The sequence below is a fragment of the Hetaerina americana genome, unplaced genomic scaffold, assembly GCF_022747635.1.
Source record: "Hetaerina americana unplaced genomic scaffold, ioHetAmer1.1.p SCAF_20, whole genome shotgun sequence".
Classification (NCBI taxonomy): Eukaryota; Metazoa; Arthropoda; class Insecta; order Odonata; family Calopterygidae; genus Hetaerina; species Hetaerina americana.
Window position 1 is genome coordinate 1,114,224 of NW_027286764.1, and position 16,803 is coordinate 1,131,026.

The 16,803-nt window shown below is 44.5% G+C and overlaps 1 protein-coding gene across 2 annotated transcripts in view; it reads left to right on the top strand.

Moving 5' to 3' along the window:
• Positions 1-2,108: 2,108 nt before the first annotated feature.
• LOC139688526 (potassium voltage-gated channel subfamily KQT member 1-like) overlaps positions 2,109-16,803 on the top strand; it is a 311,370-nt gene continuing 296,675 nt past the window's right edge. For both annotated transcript variants that reach the window (XM_071586043.1, XM_071586044.1), the window contains exon 1: positions 2,109-2,526. The gene's annotated coding sequence lies outside the window, so the exon portion shown is untranslated. The remainder of the gene's footprint in view (positions 2,527-16,803) is intronic.

Sequence of the window (16,803 nt, forward strand, 5' to 3'; positions counted from 1 at the left end):
TGTTGAAATGTGGGTGTGGAGAAGAATGGAGAAGGTGAAATGGACCGAGAAGAAAACAAATGAGCAAGTACTTGGTATGGTGGGCGAAGAGAGGGGTTTGTTGGGAGCAATCCTATGGAGGCAGGTGGCTGACGAGGGTATTGACCGGCAGCGGGATGTTGAAGACTGTAATAGAGGGGAGAATGTTAGGCAAACGAGGAAAGGGATGGAACAGGATAGGGATGTTGGACGGGATGAAGGGTGGAAGAAAGTACTCAGAGCTGAAGAGGGACCTGATGTAGAGTAGGATGTTGTGTTTTGCTAGGGGCCACAAATTATTTAATTAATAATTACGTCCATCCAAAAACCTACCTTAACCGGTAGATTACCTAATAATAATAATAAAATAGTTCGCTACGCTATGAAATACTTTTTCATTGACTAGTCACTCGACGTGTGCTTCGGTTGGTCTTATTTTTGACACAAATCTTTGTATCTCCTTATTTTTCAAACTTTGCAGCATACGGAACTCGTTATTTAAGTATTACTCATTCTATTATTAGCCCTCAATTCTGATATCAGTTGAAAATTGGCTTAGAGGTCAACCAAAATCATTCAGTAACAATTGAGTAAATGGCAACCCCGCAGGCGGATATTGCACCTTTCTATTTCAACGCCATCTACTGGGACTGGAACTTGTGTGCGCGAGGCATTTAGCAACAAAAACAAACCGTGGCGAAATGTGGATGAGCCCTCCTAATTACTGCATGGATGCGGGTGTAGAGAAGAATTTAATAAGTAAAATGAACGGAAAGGAAAACTGACGATAAAGCACTTGGTGTTTTCAAGAAGAGGTATCGGATAGAGTTGTCGGAAGAGATTCGATCCAGGCAGGAAATTCTGAGTTCCTTTTAGAGGAAGGCAATGTGCTATCGAAGATTGCGGCATGTGGAGGAGGGACAATGTTTGGTGTCAGGAATCAGGGAGGGCCAATGTTGGGAGGAGATGAAGGGAGGCAGAAGTGAATGTGGTTGCTGAGTGTCCTGCTACAGGAGGGGCTATGGAAGTGCAGTCGTCCTTCAAAAACCTACGATGACTGGTAGAAATGGAATAATATTGTTGACCTGCACGAAAGAGTATTAGCATTCACGAGCACGCTCGGGGACTAAGCGCGTGCATGCAAAATGCGGCAAATCGCCGCCAGAGGAACGCGCATTCGATCCTCCGCATCCCTCCTCATGGCTGGACTCCGATCTCTTCTTATTGGCGAGGAAAGGGCCATCCATTTGAGCACAGTGCCCCTGGTGTACAGAGGCATCATGGGAGGGCGTCGCTCGCGCGGGTGGGCGGAAAAATCGTGTGACAGGCAGGGTCGCGATCACGGCACGAACAGAGATGCGCCCTACGCTACATTTCGTGATTCCGTGGGAAAGAGGAGGCGCTGGGAGCGGGGGTTTCCGGGAGCAGGGGGTCGGTACTCCTCGGATGACCTCGGGGGTGGAGCCGCCGGAGAGGGAGGCGGGCAGAGAAGGAAGTGACGCGCGTCCAAGTTCGCTTCGGAGGAAGCCTCGACGACTCGCGGGCGTGTCAAGTGTCCCCGGGGTCGTCTGAAAACTGAACGACCTCGGATGTGATTCGGACACCTAAACAGCGGAACTAGATCCGATATCATTTGTGACGAGACCTCCGTGCCCTCTACGAGATAAGTGGGTTTCGCAACACCCGTGGCACTTCCCTCGGTTAGAGGGCGCCCCGTCGGGTGCCTGCCCTCCTCCCACTCGGGATTGCTCCCCCCCTCCCCCATGATGGGAGTACCAGCCTGCGAACCCCTCGCCCACCCCCTCCGCCCCTTTCTCACCCGCTCCTCTAGGCCCTCTCACTCGCGGAGAGTGTATGAAAGCCACGAAAACAAACACCAGCGCCATTGATGTAATATTGTGTGTGGGAATGGGAGGGGGGTTTTCGCCACCCACCCTCCCCTCGCCTCCGACCATATGGCGCCGAGTCCACCCCCCCCCCCCAGTCCTTCGATCCCTCTCCCCCTCCCCGCCCCGTTTGCCCCGAGGAGGGCCTCCCGCCGCAGCGGCAGTAGAGCGTGGGGACTCGGCGAGTGGAGTGGTGAGTGGGAGGCCGCCGCTGGGGGTCCCGGCCGAGTGTGGAACTCTCGCGGCCTTCGGGACGCCCTCATCCCCTCGCAGCACGGGAGGACGCGTCGCGGGGGCCGTCCACTCTCGGCGGAGCGAGGACCTCTGGATTGGCGACAGCGGGGGCCGCGCAGCCCGTCGGAGGCGATGCCGCGGAGGCGCGCGAGCCGCAATTGACGGCCCACGTGGTGCAGCGCCGTCCATCCAGGTGGTGGTGCCCGTGTCGCCCCCGGGGGGCACGTGGAACCGCGCACCTCGGGTGATTCCTTCCTCCGGGGGCGGTGACACCCCACTCTCGGTGCCCAGCGTTTTGTTTCGCTCCGTGCTTGAGTGGTTCGAGGACTGGGGGCCGCACCGGCGAACACCGGCGGGCCGCCGGCGAGGGTTCTCGCCAGAACGAGAGGTGAGGGGACACACGGGTGTGACCGGCGATCATAGGTGTTGATTATTTGCCGGCCACAGGCAATGTTTTGAAACGAATCATTTGAATGGTAATGACGATAGAAATGGCAACTATGGAAATGGGAGGGACGTTGATATAGGCCGTGGTGCGCGGGGAAGGGGTGCGGGAGAGTGTGACGCGCCGACCTCCGCCGATAGAATGACATCTCTCGGCGATGAATGTGGAAGATCGGCGCCGAAACAGTCTTAAAGATCCTTAGTTTCGATGTGGTTTATGTCTGTATGGCATGGTATCCTGTAGTTTATACCGACGGACAGAGGTATTTTCATTAATTATTCCAAGTACCTGCACACATGGGATATATAGAAGGGTCGGAGAAACAGTTAGGGGAACAAATACGGAGGAACTCGAGGGATTCTCGGGAGAAGAATGACAGGCTCCTCCGTGATCCACGGCCACCGTACATCTCACCCTGACTTGCCCCCTGACCCCACCCGCGTGCTCACAAAACACGCCCAATGCCTGAATATGCAGGTACATAAGGAGATCCGCACGAGGAAGTTCATATTGAGAAGTTGGGAAAAGCACGGTGGAAGGCGAAAAGGTGCGTCATGCGCAGGCGCAAGAGCCATTGGTCTCTTGGCCAAGTGTGAGCAAAAGAGGCGTGTACACGATGGAGGAGAAAGCTTTGGAGTTGGCTTCGCTAGGAAGTAAAAGAACCCACAGTTTTTAAAGGAAATCAGGGAAAACAAAAAAATCGTTATAAATAATTTCTCATTTCTTGAAACAAGTATTGCTGACTGGAACGAGTCATTTGTGGAACCTCACCTTTAGGTTTGAATATTATTAAGTCTATTCATTAAAGACCAGTTCTGTGTTATTGATACATTTTACGGCTCTTGCATATATATAATTTTTTTTTATACAAGGTATCGACTTACCACTCTAAGGCCAGGTTTCATGATGTGTGGTAACACTGAAGGTGTTTTAGCTTTAACCTCTGTTGGAGGTCAAAACTCAGTTTTAAGACTGCCAGCTAAGTTCAAAAGCGACCGTTAAGCTGTTTGGACTAAATATCTGACAGACGGACCTTAATATGGTTAAAATTTCACTAATGAGCCATGTTGTTCAATTATGGAATCGGATAAACCGGTAATCTCCAAGTTAAGTTAACGTTCAGGTAAGCTAATGATTCGATTTGATGAGATACTATAAAATGGGGATATAGTTTTCGCTATTTCACTTTATTCTTGATACTTTTATGTCAGCGTATGCGTGTGTGAATCTATCGTCAAACAAGGTCCCCAGCTTACCTATCTGTTCTTCGCATGCCTGTCGTTCCATCGCGGCGGTCATCATTCGCTCGCTCTGCATCCATCTTTCCCTTGGACATCTCCCTCTCCCTCTCCTCCTCCAATATCCCCAGCACTTCCTCGTTCGTTTTATTTCCATCCCCCTCCAAACCCAAACTTCGGAAGCCTCCACATCTAACCTCCTGCCGCAGTGATCATGTTTCCGTCCCGTGCACAACCGCGTTCCATATCAGCATTTTAATTACTCTTTGCTTAACATCCTTACTCGAAATCATCTCACTGTGATCAGTTTACTCCTTCTGACTGCTTCTTTGCGAAACGAAATCCTTCCACTACTCCGACCACCTGGTCTAAAATATGGTTAATGTAGGTTAACTCTTCAACCAGTTTTAATTTTTCCCCCTTATTTTAACCATTAATTAGAATTATTCATTCTCTGAAACCTAATAGCCTTCGTTTTGTGTACTGTTCTGTGTATTGATGCTCATCCCATGGATTGCACAAATTTTCCAAACTGCTCAGAGATGACTGTGATCGCATTTATGACTTCCTTTAGCAAAACGTGATCCTCTGCGAACCTGACTTCAAGAACTCTCTCAGTAGAATTTGCTCTCGACATGTTAGAAAGAACTCTGCTGCAACCAGAGGGGGGCAGACAATTCGAAGCCCCGTGGGGGGTATTTTTCTTTATGTTATCCTGAATTGGGAGAAGGGAATAATGGAAGTGCATGCTGTATTTTTATAATTCAAGAAAGCCTCCGACGAGGCTAATCACGAGGAAATGTAGCACGCACTGAGATATTAAGGTATTAACGAGATGGCGAACAATGGATTGAAAGGGACTTCTTATTTAACCTTAAACAAAAAGTTGTGTGCGACGGGTCGAGTTCATTAGAGGAGAGCATAACTTCAGGAATGACGCTGGGAAGTGTTATGGGGCCCACACTCTCTCTCTCTCTCTTCTCGATATTAGGGGCACATTAGATGAATAGGATGAGTTGGCAGTGACTGGCCAAGGTTATTTGCATGCGTATGAAGAGAGAGACGAGGCCGTGGAAGGATAGCGAGCTACTGCTCTCAAACGATTTAGACGAGATCGGGACAATGCAAATAATGGTGATTGGAGTTAAAGATAAGAAAATGTACGGCACTGGAATATCGGAGAAGAAAGAGAGGACAAGCAAGACGTAAATAATGAAGTAGATCGAATCTATTTTTATAATTGAAGAGCAAAGTCAATTGATAAGGTGTTACACTGGCATTTAACCTTTCATGGCATACACAAATTAGGAGAATATCTGGGTTTAAAAATGTTAGGTTTCCCTCGACGGGTTGGAGGACTATGTGCTGAAAAAGTAAGAGAAATGCGTTCGTAAGGACGCTTCAGTTAGGCCAAAGAATGCGCGGCAAGCTTTTATCTGGGATCCACTGGAGAGAACGCTCACTAGAGATTAGATAAGGCTCAAGAGAAAATAACCGACACACCTACTCTCTTCTCGCTTCAATTTCCAGCAAAAGCGCCGGGGGGTTTCTCCGGCACTCCCCCTCAGGCATCAATCACCCTTGTCCCATCCATGTCTGCTCTTCCCTCATACGATACGCAGACATAACGAAATGGAGCCTGAGAGCCAGGAAAAATGGAATTATCCAGAATACTAGATGGTGATGGATTGGCCAAGTGCAATGGCATGGTACATATGCGCGAAAGTTGTGTATGAACTAACATCTATGCGAGTGTAGTTGATTATGAACTATTCCTCATATACAAGTCGGTGCCCTAACGAGCTCACGCTACCCGCCCTTGCGGCGGCTCACTAGGAATTGCGTAGACATACGAGACTCCCCACTAATTTTTGGGGTAGTAGTAGTTTTAATTGGTGGCAACCGACGGCGAAGGACATTTGCACCATAAGGGATGGATGGGAAAGGAGGAAGGGTGGAGGGAAATCCTGCGTTGGTATTAGCCTACTTACTAAACGAAAGACGCCAAGGGGTTCGCAGCTTAGCGTCCCATCCTACGGACGGCGCTCTCTCCCAAAGGGTCCTCCACAAAGCACCTCAAAGTAGGTGGATGGTCGTCTTTATTTTGGGGCGAAATGGAGTCTCTTCCACCACCCCCTAACCCCCCTCGTATTACATTTACAACAATGAACGTGCAGATTAAATACCCAAATTGTACCTAAATAGCAATCAAATTAATGCATGCAATTTCATAGGACTAACATACAGTAACACAATATATTAGTTGCCTAGTTGATAAATATTTATAATACAAAATATGAAACGTACACACATACAATACATACAAATACTATACATACACATACCAATACATGCAAACAATGCTTGTAAAACTATAATCCTGGTTATATTTACAATCGCCAATGCAAAGTATGAATCTCCTGTGAAAGAAACAGGAAGGATCTCTAACAGCTGTATTCTCACTGGTTGGTTTTCTGTGAGATAAGTGATTTATGTAGTTCGCTCTTGAATGGTGGGAGAGATTAGGTTCATTAGTTATAACGGATGAAAACCCATTCATTTTTTTCACATCATGTGGAGTTTCCTGCGAGAATCCAGAAATTGCCAGTTAAGTTTGTTAAAATATTCTGTAATGCGATCTGTAAATTCTCAAATTGTGAATGAAGCCTACGCATTAATTAAATGCCCTTTGTAGTTTCACCGACCGCTCGCTTGGACGGTCTTGATACGCTATGTCATCATAATCAAAGTAAGGAATAACGAGAGAAGACACTATCTGCTTTTTTAATGTGATGGGCATAACATACTGATATTTCCTAAGGGAGTGGAGGGATTAATTGACAGTTCTGCAAATTTTAAAAGTCTAAAGTAGGGATCGGGGTGCCACCGATGAAGATATGTCGCCTCCGGGGTTCGAACCCGGGCCCTCTGGGTGGGAAGCCAGCACGGTAATTTTTATCCCCATCTGCGATTCCTTCTATACTTCTTTTACCATTTCCCCCATGTATGCTTTGAAAAGTACGAGCAATCATGGACACCCTTGTCTTATTCTTCTTCCTAAGAGTACACACCTTCTGACCCACCACTATTTCCACCGGAGCAGTCTGTAATACAGCTTGCAGAAAAGGCTGCTATGCTATGCCTCCAATCTCGTATATTTATTAATTTTTCCCAAATCACTCTTATCAAACGCTTTATTTAAATCTGTGAAACAAACAAATACACCCTGATTGTATTTTTTGTTCCTCTCGATTAGTGATCTCATTGCTGCAATGGCATCGCGTGTGCCTCTCCCCTTAATGAACCCTAACATCATCACCTAAGTAATCATTTGCCTCGCTTTCCAACCTTTTATTGATGATCCCGAGAACCACTCTAGCTGCCTGCAAAATCTAGCTTATTTTTCCATAGTCCTAATATACATTAATATGTATTTTTTGGAATGGGAACAAACACCGATTTAGCGAATTGTTTTTGACCCATTCCTCCCACGTAAATGCTACGAACTAGCCCATAACAATTCTTCCTACCTCATTTGTCTTAACCTTTAAATTAGTAGCAGGGGTTTTATCGATCCCCTAGGCTTTATTTGATTTCACCTCCCATAGTGCCCTTTCTGTGCCGCATTCAAGTGTGCTAAGTATTTAACCTTCCCCGACTATCATATGCATTCCTTTCTTTCTCGATATTTTTGGTTCGATCAATAATTTTCCCCGTATCTCTCATGGTTTGCACGGATTTGCCTTCCTAATCTCTGACGGTGCTATCACATTTCTGTGCAGCACGCCTCTTCCTTTGCTATCTCTCTAAAATCTCGTGTTCCATCACCTTTCATTCTCCATCTTAGTTTTTGTCTTAGTTTATCATTTATCTCCTTGCTTCCGAAATCTGTTTAATTGTTCCTACTACATTCTTTCTTCCCTTTCATCTCATCTGAAATCTTTGGCTCCCTTATTTACTTTTACTATAGTTTCGTTTGGAGCGATATCTCTTTTTTGAAATGTTCCAATTTTTATTCTATTAAACCCATTTCCATGAATGCAGTCGGTTTGGTAGGTGAAGTTCACCCGTAAGTAATAAACCCGACGGTGGACCCTGATGTGTGGGCACCCATTTTATACGCCGTTTAGGGCTTAGTACTGGGTGAACTCTACCATCACCAACCAAACTGACCTACGGGTTGATTGCTGTGTTTTCTTTAAATCCATTTCCCTATCCTTACTCATAATTTTTTCTGAAGCCCGCTGATAATGCTTTTTTATCGTCCCTGTTATAGTTCTTCATTCCATTTTCACATCGGTCGTTATACTTGTTGCAGTAACTTCTTTACTACTTTGACATCGAGCGTCCTCTTCCTGAATCCAAACTTACCACACCCCAAGTAATCATTTGCCCTCTTCTTTACCATTAATTTGTTGGTGGTCCTACCTTGGCTGCACGGAAAGTCGTATTTAATGCCCTCACGTTCGGCTGCCTTTCCTTTTTCTAAATGGCCATTAATGATGGGGATAAAGTAATCCCAAGTCTCCTGGCCATTTTTCTCCCACTTAAATATTAGGGATGAGCCCAGAAAAACTCACCTGCGGTTTCCTAAACCCTTCAGTAGCTCCGCGGGGATATCGACATAAATACCCCGCCATCTACCAGAAAGGTGTGTGGCGGGGGATGCAAGCACCAGGTGGTAAGGGCGAGTGATAAGGGAGGAGGATAGGGGAGAGGAAGGGAAAAGGGAAAAATATTCAGTAAAACACTATGAAATAATGCGCTAATATGTATACATGTCGGAGGAAGACATATTGCAAAACAAGGGTTAATTCACTTAATAAATCCGATGCTTGTTATGCGAAAAAAGGGGAATAAAAAATGAACCACAACCACGGATCCGTGGGACCGTGGTTTAAATGGCGCCGTCGGAGCGGACATCCCGAGATGGCAGCGGACGACGACTCCGTGTCGTCTCACTCTCTCCGTGTCATCGCTCACGCCGACGGCGGATTGATTGGGCCCCGCTGAGTGATAATGAGTGCGCCATAGATTGGAATTCGCAGGAGGATATAATGAATTAAGAGGGGGTGACTTGTGGGATTAGTGCGTTAGAGATGCCTTAGGGAAGTTATGTCAGAAGAAATATTAGGGTGGGGACAATACTCCAATTTCACAAAAAATTTTTTATGTAATGTTTTCACGTCCTGCCATTATTATTAGCTATGCTAATAATTATTTCTGTGCCAAAATGTCCCCTCTTGTCCATGATACGCGAATACATTTTTTGGAAAGAATATGAACACACACAGAAAGTTAGGAGAAAGATTAATTAGTTTTATGCTCAGTGAAATGTACGGAGCAGAATACAATCACAAATGCTTCTTGGATGCCTACGGATTTTTGTTTTGGCTAATGGAATTTCATGCTTTGCTCGTTAACATTCAAAGGTTGTGACTCGCATGGAAAGGAGACTTCCAAGATGGCCCGACCGCGATGGTTAAAGATTTGCGACGTGAAAGCAGGAAGGTCCAGACTAAATTTTCAGTGTTTTTATTTGCAGATGAAACTCGATTCACGTGCTATTCATGAATTATCCATATCAATCAACGAGTGAGAAAACCCCTGCGTATTACCCTCTACCTTTGTTTATCGTAGCTGTCCACCGATGTTTAGCCCGCTCAGCGTTAGTTAACTCATAAGCGTAAACACGTCGATGTAAATTATACCCTCGCTCAGGTAAATAATTTTCTCAAAGCAACGCGCACAGTAAGCCCGTCTGATCTGGCGTCACACGCGGCGAAAGAGCGCACGCGCAGAGTAACCAATAAATGCAAAAAACGATTAAGGTGGAAGTATCACGGAACATACCCTTGCATGTAAACCATCGTATGATGTGATTTTTAATCTATCGAGTTTACTGATTTGATTTAAAAATTATTTAATGGCTCGACTTTAATAATGTTGACCGTTAATCAATTATTGAAAATATAGCTCATCGCTTCGAAGGAGTCTTTCTTATCCCGAAGTTTGGTGGCCCTGACTCGGGCCGCGGCTTGCGGGACGATGTCACGGAAGGGTGGATGCCATTCTGAGGACGAAAGGGGCGATTGGGAAGCGAATGCATTCAGGCACCAACAAAAGCCGATGGACTCGAGTTCCCTCTCCATTTCGACATAGTACACAGTCGACCCTTTTCAGCGCCCGGGAGATTTGACTCGAAGTTATAGGAGACCTGTTAAAAAGGTTGACTTTTGACCTTGTCTCCCTACACATTACCCAGCGAGTTGACCACAGCCCAAGGCCGATACCGGAGTGGTAGCCACCACCCGGCAGGGTCCAAGTCCAATGAGAGGAGAGACCACATAGTTTTTTAGTCGGACTAGTTGAAAGTTCACCCTTCATTAATGGCTTGCTTCCAGATATTAAATAGCTAATAAAATCAAGTTAATGATTAGTTGGTTATAATGAATAATATTTCTTTAGCAATATTGAGTCGATTCTCGAGTTGCTACCACGTTTTATTAAATTTTTAAATCCGTGCATAGGGCGCGCTCTAAGAATAATCAATTCGATAGAGGGCGAACGTTTGAGAGACATCTTCCAAGTGTAATCGCTGCATAGAGCGTGGTGAAATACGGTGTCTCAACATCAGTATTGTTATTGGTATTTTACCGGTTAAGGGCGCTTTTACATGGATGCAGACTATAACGGTACAGTTATTTACACGTCCTAATAAAACAAACTCAACATCCAAACTTACAAGAGGCCACTCTTCTCTTTTTTATAAAGAATATCAGAAACGCTCCGCCAACTGACGCCTATTTTTCTGTTTTTTGCCCCGCGATCCAAAAATAAATGCAACAGTTTGTGTTACTACGATTGTGAATAATGGAAATACTAAGGTAAACATTAATTTTTGTTTGAATTCTCAGTTTAAAAAAATGCTATTGAGCATCACGACGCTCACGGATATCCATCTGATGCATTGGTAATAAAATGAGAATATCGGACCATCTAAACGTGCATTGAGATAAGTCGCAGAAATAATATCCGAGCATCAAAATTCAGATTTGGTTTGGCCATTCCCCAGTCCTCACTTATTGACTATGGCAGCGTTGAAGAATTTATACCATATGATGTACTTTTAAAGGGAAATAAGTGAATGGAATTTTTTAGTGAATCAACCGATTGATCAAGTCGGAAATGCGTCAATCTCAAGTTTGGATTTAAGGTTTTGCGAACCATTCGATTCGTCGTCTCCCGAGTCTCGATCCCTCGCAGCCTTATTCAGAGGGGTTCAGTCGGACTGGCATTTGACATTAATGAGACCCGAATGTGCACTCAGCGTCATCGATATTCCAATCCGCGAAGATCGGCGTCCCAAGTCGCGACTTTTCCTTCCGCCCCTTCGCTCACCGTATCTCCCGCTCACTCCGCCGCTCTCCCATCCCTTTCCCTGACCACGCGCACACAGATCCCTCGACGGGTCAAGGCCTGAGTTCGCGCTTCCCTTCCTCCGCCACTCTCTCTTTCTTCCCGTGCTCCCTCTCCATTTGATCTCTTTATCATCCCTGCACGCGAAGGTTTCCGAATACGTATTCTTCGCCCGTCCACTTCTGCCTCTCCGATCCGCCGCCCAATTGGACTCCTCCCACCCATTGACTCCTCGTCCGCAAGCCTCTTTCTTCTTGAGTTTGCGAGTGGTTGCCGCTTGGCGCTGAATACTTTCTTAGCTCAGCACGGGAGCATTTCATTTCCAAATGAATGAGTGGATTACCTTCCCATGAATTATCTACAGGTGGTTTTTTTTCACGTGTTATCCCTACCCTTCCGTGAGCTCACGAAAGTATAAAAGTGATATTAGCTTTCGAAAATCGATGGGAGGGCGCGCGACGTAGCGGAGAGGCACTCCGAAACACAGGCGCCTCAAGGGGACGGCCGTGCGATTACCGAGCGTCCGGCACCATTGGGTCTTCCTCCCTTGACCCTCCACATAGCATCCACCGTACACCTATTTGGTTATGTTTAACCGGAAAAATCCCGAGATAGAGCGGCTTCTATGTCTTCACCTCGTCTCTCGGCATGCATCTGCACTGTTGGGCGCAGCACTTGTGACTTTGACGCTCGCTTCCCGTCAGCTCGGCGTTTTCGCGTCCTTCATGTGCACTATACCCACCTAAAAGGCGAATGGCGGGGGGCACAAGCCACGCGTACGGTAGTATTAGTCCACCAAACCTACATCACGTGAAAAACTCGTGTGTACTCTAGCCTATGGACGCAAAGCAGCGGCTGTTCTGTGTGATTAAGTCGTACAATTCTAGCATTCTAGTTTATTCAACAATTTCGGAAATTTGGGATCAATATTTCGTCATCATGGCTGCCTGAATCGTCCGAAGGAAGAGCGAGTGCTTGAATGTGTTTCTAACAGATTTCAAAGTTTACAGACACGGTAGAGATACAAGACCTGGAGGAGGGGTTTTCGTGGCAGTGTAAAGTAATTTTGAAAGCAGGCAAGTTTCATTTGAAAAAAATAACATAGAAAGTGTTTCGTGTACCTTACTACGGACCAATCAACCCAACATAAATTTAGGCTCTTTCTACAGACCTCCAGACTCAGATTTGAAAACACTTCACACCCTCAACGATCAAATTTACAATTTTACACGTAAAAATAATAACAGCATCAACATTATTTAGTGGCGACTTTAACTTCCCTGGTATCGATTGGGACAGCAATATCGTTAAATCTAGGACCTTCGATCGCGAATCTTGCAATTCCTTGATAACATTGGTTCAAAGAAACTCCCTCCATCAAGCAGTACGCATGCCCACCCGTGGAAAGAACATATTGGACCTATTTCTTACAAACACGCCTGAACGTATTATTAGTGTATCAACTGACGAGGGCTTGAGTGACCATAAGGCAGCTAATATCCACTTGGCCATAGAATTAAAAAACATTGTTAAACTAAAAAGAAAAATTTATAATTACCATATGGCAGACTTTGAAGCTTTTGCCAATCAATTAAACTCTTCACTACCCGACTTCAAAACCCGCTTAAGTCATGTCAACGTGGAAGAATTGACAGTATTTATCAATACCATGCAAAAAGGCATAATAGATTTCATCCCTATATAATACGTTAAAGCAAATCGCAACCCCAGGTGGTACAATAAAGACGTTAGAAAAGCCCTTCGAAAGCAGAGAATGCAACGCTCTAGGGTAAAGAGGGCAGGCGGAACACATCATCCCATGAGAATAAAAAATTATGGGACCCATATCTTTCTGGCCATATGTCAGGGAAGTAAATGGGAGTAAACAAACCGTGGCTTGCTTAAGGGATTGTAGAAATATAATTCATGCAGACAGTAAGGGTAAAGCTAACATCCTGAATTCATCCTTCCAAAGCGTTATCACGAACGATGTTGTCACCACATATCTCCAAGACACAATACATACTCAACCCATGGAAAAAATAACAGCTGACCAACAAGGAATTCTAATATTGCTTAATGAGATTAAGCCCAACAAATCCCCGGGACCCGAAAATATACCAGCTAGGGTGATAAAACATTTAGCTCCAAACATTGCCCCGTACCTTGAATTCATATTTAACAAATCCCTCACAGAGTGCAAAGTACCTAAAATTTGGAAAACCGCGCAAAAAACGCCTATTTTTAAAAGTGGTGACAGGGAGGATCCCAGTAATTACAGACCTATATCCCTCACTTCTATCTGTTGCAAAATCTTAGAGCACATAATTGTCAGTTCAATAATGAGACACCTTGACAACATTAACTTTTTAAGTGACAATCAACACGGATTCAGGATAACCCGCTCCTGCGAAACCCAATTAGGATTATTTACATATGATTTACTTTTATCGGGTGAGAGAGGTAGGCAAGTGGATGCGATCTTTTTAGATTTTCAAAAGGCATTTGATAAGGTTCCCCATGGTAAACTCATTCATAAATTAAAGGTCTGTTCCCTCTGTTCCCGCTCTGAAAGAAAATCTTTAACCCAACTTATTGCGCCCTTGTTTATACCCGCGACCTTTAATTTATGAATGAGTTTACCATGTGGGACCTTATCAAATGCCTTTTGAAAATCTAAGAAGATGGCATCCACTTGCCTACCTCTCTCACCAGATACAAGTAAATCATGTGTAAATAATCCTAATTTGGTCTCGCAGGAGCGGGTTTTCCTGAATCCGTGTTGATTGTCACTTAAAAAGTTAATATTGTCAAGGTGTCTCATTATTGAACTGACAATTATGTGCTCTAAGATTTTGCAACAGATAGAAGTGAGAGATATAGGTCTGTAATTACTGGGATCCTCCCTGTCACCACCTTTAAAAATAGGCGTTATTTGCGCGGTTTTCCAAAACTTAGGTACTTAGCACTCTGTGAGGGATTTTTAAAATATAAACTCAAGGTACGGGGCAATGTTTGGAGCTAAATGTTTTATCACCCTAGCTGGTATATTTTCGGGACCCGGGGATTTGTTGGGTTTAATCTCGTTAAGCAATTTTGGAATTCCATGTTGGGTACCTCAGGGAAGTGTGATCGGGCCGTTGCTTTTCTTGATATTTGTTAACGATTTGAACCGCGAAGTGAAAAGTAAAATTAGGATGTTCGCGGATGACACGGTGATCTATCGGGAGATATCTGAGGATGAGGATCGTTTTAATCTAGCGCAGGATTTAGATTGCATTATTAAATGGTGTTCTAACTGGGGATTGACACTAAATTATAATAAATGTTCGGTGGTAAATTTCTTTTACAAGATCAACGGAATTTGCTTACAAATTAGCTGGAGGTGACCTAGCAGTAGTTGATACGGTAAAATACCTAGGTGTCACATTCACCAAAGACTTAACTTGGGGGACTCACATACGTAAAGTCTGCGGTCAAGCATATAAAAAATTGGGATTCATTAGACGCATTGTCGGCAAAAGTGACTCGAAGGTCAAGGAACTTTGTTACCACGCTCTTGTAAGGCCTCATTTAGAATACGCATGCAGCGTGTGGGATCCTACTGAAAAAGGCCTCATTCGGGAAATTGAGAGGGTTCAACGCCGGGCAGCCCGTTTTGTAAAAAATTCTTACGATGAAACGCAAAGCGTCACCGAAATGCTCATGGAGTTGGGGTGGGAATCATTGGCTGAGAGACGATTCAATGCAAGATTGAAATTATTTAATAAATTCAGATCCACATGTTTCAGCACCGAGGTCTCGCAAATTATTCGTACTCCTACATACATTGGTCGCTTGGATCATGGATATAAAATTCGGGAAATAGATGCCAGAACTAGCCGCCTCAAGGACTCCTTCTTCCCACGGGCAGTACGGGATAGCAACTGCAGGGTTATAGATAGCAGAAATTCCACTTGCCACCCTCAGCGTCTAGAGAATAATTATTTCTACTTAAATGCATGGTCTTCCACTAACCTTGTGTGTTTTGTTATCATAACCCACTCTTGCCGAATGACCTCATTAGTGTTCTGTTTATCTGTTTTTAAGTTTCCCTTTCAATCCCTCGTCCCTCTCCGCGGGGGGAAATTCGTGCTACCTGCAACGTTGGGTCGCATTCCCTGCCTTTTAGAGTCTCCTGGGGGGGTAGAGTGTTTTGTGGTTCATGTTCATGTTTTAGTGGTGTTTCACATTCTTGCTTGTTGTGTCCTGGCTTGCGTGTTGTAGGATGGCTTTCGTGCTGCATCCTGGGGTGCAGTTGTTTGTTGGTTCATGGCATATTTGTTTGCAGGAGAGCTGAATGAAGGGATTTTTGCATGGGTGTGTGCGCTGCTGTGGGTGTAATTTTCCATGTTGTTGTTTTGCATATGGAATTGTTCCTTTTTACGGGTGGTGACCTAACACCCTCCGCCACACGCCCTTGCGGCGGCTTGCGGGGTTTTACGTAGATGTAGATGAATCTCTCTAATTTCATATCTCGGGTGCTCTAATCCTTCGGCATAATTTTGCGCTTTCCCTCTGACACAAGGAAAATCAAGCGCCCGCCACCTTTCTGAAATCCCCTCTTGGCAAATCTTCCTCGGGATCAGGAGTCTCCCAACAAACCCATCATTCCTCCATCGTGCTCCTCACGACCACCCGTAGCAAATTTGAACAAATCTGATGTATTTCAACCGAACTTATCTAATTAATTCATGTAAGTTTTCTCTCGTGAATCCCAAATACTTACTGAATATTTTAATTTCGGGGCAAATAAAGTGAAGTAACTCTCACTTTTTTATTACATTTTCCTGCGATCCGTATAAAGAAGCTAAGCTTCTTTAAGGCCGACCCGCATACTATATTCTTCTAATATGTGTACCCCATTAAAGTTTTGATTACAGTGTTCCACCTAAGTACATATTTGACTTGTCCTTAAAGGAGTGTCGCAATTAATTCTTTTTTATAATTTATGTCGTTTTCAAATATTCTATTCCACAACCTCACTGCTGTACCTTTTCTTATATTTAATTGCAGCCCAATTCCTTTACGCCGCTCCGATATCCAATCTAAATTCAGTTTCCCGAGTGTGTGTCGCCCTCTGCCGGTGCCCTAATTTATCGTGAAATCAGCTCTCGTCTGCAAATAATCTAAAATTGCTGCCAGCATGGGACCTTAGGTGGTTAGTATATCGCAAGACGAGTAGGGACCCTCTGAAGCCGACTTAAATTTGGTGACAAATCCATTATCTATTCAAGTACAATATTTTAATACTTGGAAACGGCTGTCAGGGATGAACGGGAATATTCTTATCATTGTCTTAAATATTCAAGAAGCCATTCGGAATGTAAAAGAATTCCTTCATCTCCATTTAAGTGTTACCTCATGGTACATTAAGAGTAATTTTCAGGTTTCCCCGGAGTATTTCACTTCTTAACTACATCCTTATTATTTTTAAATGACTACCACTTAACTAATTCTACACTCGAATAATACAATAGCTGCTTAATTAATGCTATATGCTGCACGCTGTCACTCTTAACAA